The sequence below is a fragment of the Chiloscyllium plagiosum genome, chromosome 17 (assembly GCF_004010195.1).
Source record: "Chiloscyllium plagiosum isolate BGI_BamShark_2017 chromosome 17, ASM401019v2, whole genome shotgun sequence".
NCBI classification, from domain to species: Eukaryota; Metazoa; Chordata; class Chondrichthyes; order Orectolobiformes; family Hemiscylliidae; genus Chiloscyllium; species Chiloscyllium plagiosum.
In genome coordinates this window covers 51,436,029-51,440,523 of record NC_057726.1, presented here as the reverse complement: position 1 = coordinate 51,440,523, position 4,495 = coordinate 51,436,029, and the positions used below count along the sequence as shown (strand labels likewise).

At 49.0% G+C, this 4,495-nt stretch overlaps 1 protein-coding gene across 2 annotated transcripts in view; it reads right to left on the bottom strand.

Moving 5' to 3' along the window:
- The window catches only part of ripor1 (RHO family interacting cell polarization regulator 1), a 342,903-nt gene that overhangs the window by 216,356 nt on the left and 122,052 nt on the right, over nucleotides 1-4,495 (bottom strand). Inside the window, exon 1 of one of the 2 annotated variants that reach the window (XM_043707049.1) lies at nucleotides 760-1,113. The exons of the other annotated variant lie outside the window; for it this stretch is intronic. The gene's annotated coding sequence lies outside the window, so the exon portion shown is untranslated. Of the gene's footprint in view, nucleotides 1-759; nucleotides 1,114-4,495 lie in introns of those variants that run through there. 2 annotated transcript variants of the gene reach the window in all.

Genomic DNA, 4,495 nt, shown 5'->3' with positions numbered 1-4,495 from the left:
GGGGGGGGTGAAGGGACGGAGGGGAGGGGGGTGAAGGGACGGAGGGGAGGGGGGTGAAGGGATGGAGGGGAGGGGATGAAGGGATGGAGGGGAGGGACGGAGGGGTAAGTCCCTGTGCATGTGAGCAGTGCGGGGCAGTGGGTTGTTCAGGATGGTGCCTCCTGCCGCCTGTTGTAGGGTCTACTCCACAGACACACCCCAGGGGTTTGTATTTCTTCCTTGAGCAGCGGAGTCCATGAACCCACCTGAGACTGGAGGGCCCAGGTATGAAAACCTCACAATCCCACCGACATCACCTCCACCCTCTGGCCAAAAATCAAAACAAAATAAAAAGTTTGACAATGTAACACCCGCCTGTTAAAATGTGACGGCTGGTGGCAACACTGTTTCTCCCTAATCCGTTGAATGTGAAGGCAGAACGCTGCTGGGTCCAGCTTTCTGGGGGAAATACTTAAAGTACAACAATGCTCTTAATATTTTAATCTCTTTGCACTGATCTGCTTTACCCCTCAACGCGATTTTTTATTTAGACATTTCTGCTCAAAAGACGATTTAAAAAAAAAACCCCCTCGGGGCCTGAGGCTACCACGTTCCGTTACAGCACAATTTCCACCCAATTTTAGTAACGCGCTCTCGGAGAGCTTGATGCCAAGAAAATCTCCATCGGAGACAGAGAGAGAGAGAGAGAAAGGGGTGGGGGAAAACAAAAAAAACGAAGCCAGAGCAGAGAGAGAGAGAAAAAAGACAGACAGTTCTTACATGGCTGCAAATATAGGGAGTCCCAGCTCCCACCGTTAAATCCAAACGTTTTTCGGCGATTCCTGCGGTCAGGCAACAGCTTAAAGCTGGATTGGCAGCATGTCCCAGTTCACACAGGAAAGAGGGGGAGAGAGGGAGAGAGAGAAGTTCCCGACTCAGTGCCTTCAGGTCTGCTTCCTCCCTTCTCCTCCCTCTCTCTCTCTTCACTGGCGAGCCACCAGTTGGTGCTCAGAGCTGACAGAGGAGGAGCCTCAAGCCGCTGGAAAAGCACCAAACCTCGGTGTGTCTGCCGCTGGTGCGGGATTCCCACTTGGCCCGGGCAGACTGCAGATCCCCTCCATCCACAGCCCCAGCGGCAAACCCGGGCTACACCCGTTCCACTGCGGGCGCTTGGGAACACCCCGAAGTCCGTATTACACAGTGCATCTAGCGAACAATAAGCAGCTGTGCAATGAACAGCCACTGCAAAAAAAAATGCTGCACCAAAATATTGCCTTGTCCATATTACTGAGGTTTACTGATTATGCACTTCATCCCAATCATGATTCATACTCATTCCAATCACTCGCGAAACGCATAGTTTTTAATTCTGTGGAAATTAAACATGTATTTGCAAGTGGGAATGTTGTCTTTTATCTTACAGGGACTGGGAGGAAGTTATGGTACAGTTACATGGGACCCCAGCTGACACCCCGTTTCTTTGAATAGTGGGCTCGGTTCTGTACACGGCGAGACTTACTGGCGTGATCCTGGGAGCTAAAAGGGTTAGATTGACAGCAGATTGCATAGACGAGGTTGGTATGTCTGAGTGTAGAAGCTTAGAGGGTGATCTAATTGAGGTGCTTCATAACAACTAAAGTCTTTGCTCGCGTAGAGAGAGATAGCCAGTCAAGAGAATCTCGAACAAGGGCACATGACATTTGTGCTTGGCAGTTTAACCGTGATGTCAAAAAACATTTTTTTCACGAATAGTGGTGAAAATCCAGAACTCTGACAAAAAGCTAGTGAGCCCGGATTAATAAAAAATTTCCATTGAGACTTATGTATTTTATTGGACAAGTTGTGATGACAACAGGACCAATAACAAATAATTGCATTTATTTAGCCCTTCTAATGTAATAAAACATCCCCGGTTTCTTCACGTGAGCATAATAAGTAGAACTTGACAGTAAGTACTGCTAAAGGTAGGTAAGCAAAAATATAACCTGGTCAAGGAGACAGGTTTTAATGTGTGACATAAAGGAGCAAAGGGAGATAAACAAGCAGAGAGATTGTGTGCAGAATTCCACATTTTCAGCTGAAGGCACAGCTGTCATTGGTGGGATAATAAAACCAGGAATGAACTTTCAAACACGCACCAAGACATGGCTTGGCTGGTGGTGAGAAGGGCTCTGCCGGTGGGATCCTTTACACAGGCCCCGACTCTCTGTGCCATCGCACGCTGCCCTCGAAGCGGCTGCGGAGGGGACGAGACTGTCACAAAACTCCTTCTGGAATGTGCCTACGCAAAGGAAGTCTGGAGAGGAATGCAGTGGTGTTTGTTGAGGTTCATCCTGAGCAGCGTCGTGACGCGGGACTCCGTGCTCTACCGTCTGTTCCTGGGACGCACACTGAGACGAACATCAACTGTGCCTGGAGGATTATCAACTCGGTGAAAGACTCTCTTTGGTCTGCCTGAAACCTGTTGGTCTTCCAGGTGAAGGAGTTGACTTCGACTGAGTGTTGCAGACTGGCACATTCCAAGGTCCAGGACTATGTGTTGAGGGACATGCTGAAGCGTGGGGCAGCTGCTGCCAAGACACAGTGGGGAAAGACCACTGTATAAGGTCGAGGTAAAAACAATGACTGCAGATGCTGGAAATCAGATTCTGGATCAGTGGTGCTGGAAGAGCACAGCAATTCAGGCAGCATCCGAGGACAGGCAAAATTGACGTTTTGGGCAAAATCCCTTCATCAGGAATAAAGGCAGAGAGCCTGAAGCGTGGAGAGATAAGCTAGAGGAGGGTGGGGATAGAGTAGCATAGAGTACAATAGGTCAGTGGTCTACAGCACTGTACCCAAAGAAACTGATCAATGAAATACTTGGGAAAATTTTTGCAAGGATGCTTCATTGCTATATAACTGTAAGTCTTCTATTGTCTATTGTCTAAGAGAGACTTATACTTCAACCTGAGTACTCTCTACTCTCTACTCTGGTGGCCTCAGTACTTTGCATAACAAATTACGTGGGAGGCCATTTAACTGGCCAAGCCTGTTCCTCGAATTGTAGGTTGATCTGTACTTTAACTTCATCTACACGCCTTGATTATCTCTGTTCATCTGCTCATGAAAACTTTGTTTCTTCTAGATTTAACTATCTTGACACACTTCTGGCTGGCCTCCCACCTTCTATCCTCCATAAACTTAAATTCATTCAAAATTCTGCTGCTGCATCCTAACACACACTAAGTCCTGCTCACCCATCACCCCAGTGTTCACGTTGACTCCTAGTTTAGCGATGCATTGCTTTGAAAATCCTCATCCATATTTTAAATGGTAGCCTCGCTGCTCACTTTCTTTGGACAGTAATCCCTCCAGCCCCACAAACCTCTCAGATATCTGCCCTTCTCCAATTCCGACCTCCTGAACATTCCTGGTTTTGTTTTAATTTCAAAAATATTCTTTATTCATCAAAATCTTTTGGTATCTGTACAGTTGGTGATGCTATTCATATGTACACATTGCATGTCTTTACATAGATCAGACTGAGTCATTTGTATGTTAACCATCCAGCCTCTTAATGTTTAGCTGAGGTGTCAGTGGAGCCTAATTACTGAGTGGGTCACCCCGTTCTTCTTCGGCAGGCAGACCTTATACAGTGGAGAGATAAGCTAGAGGAGGGTGGGGATAGAGTAGCATAGAGTACAATAGGTCAGTGGGGGAGGAGATGAAGGTGATAGGTCAGGGAGGAGAGGGTGGAGTGGATAGGTGGAAAAGGAGCTGGGCAGGTCGGACAAGTCCGGACAAGTCAAGGGGACAGTGTTGAACTGGAGGTTAGGAACTAGGATGAGGTGGGGAAAGGGGAAATGAGGAAGCTGTTGAAGTCCACATTGATGCCCTGGGGTTGAAGAGTTCCGAGGCGGAAGATTAGGCGTTCTTCTTCCATGCGTCTGGTGGTGAGGGACCGGCGGTGGAGGAGGCCCAGCACCTCCATGTCCTCGGCAGAGTGGGAGGGGGAGTTGGAATGTTGGGCCAAGGGGTGGTGTGGTTGATTGGTGCGGGTGTCCCGGAAATGTTCCCTAAAGCGCTCTGCTAGTAGGCGCCCAGTCTCCCCGATGTAGAGGAGACCGCATCGGGAGCAACGGATACAATAAATGATATTAGTGGATGTGCAAGTAAAACTTTGATGGATGTGGAAAGCTCCTTTAGGGCCTTGGATAGAGGTGATGGGGGAGGTATGGGCACAGGTTTTACAGTTCCTGCGGTGGCAGGGGAAAGTGCCAGGATGGGAGGGTGGGTCGTAGGGGGGCGTGGACCTGTCCAGGTAGTCATGGAGGGAACGGTCTTTGCGGAAGGCAGAGAGGGGTGGGGAGGGAAATATATCCCTGGTGGTGGGGTCTGTTTGGAGGTGGCGGAAATGTCGGCGGATGATTTGGTTTATGCGAAGGTTGGTAGGGTGGAAGGTGAGCACCAGGGGAGTTCTGTCCTTGTTGCGGTTGGAGGGGGTGGGTCTGAGGGCGGAGGTGCGGGATATGGA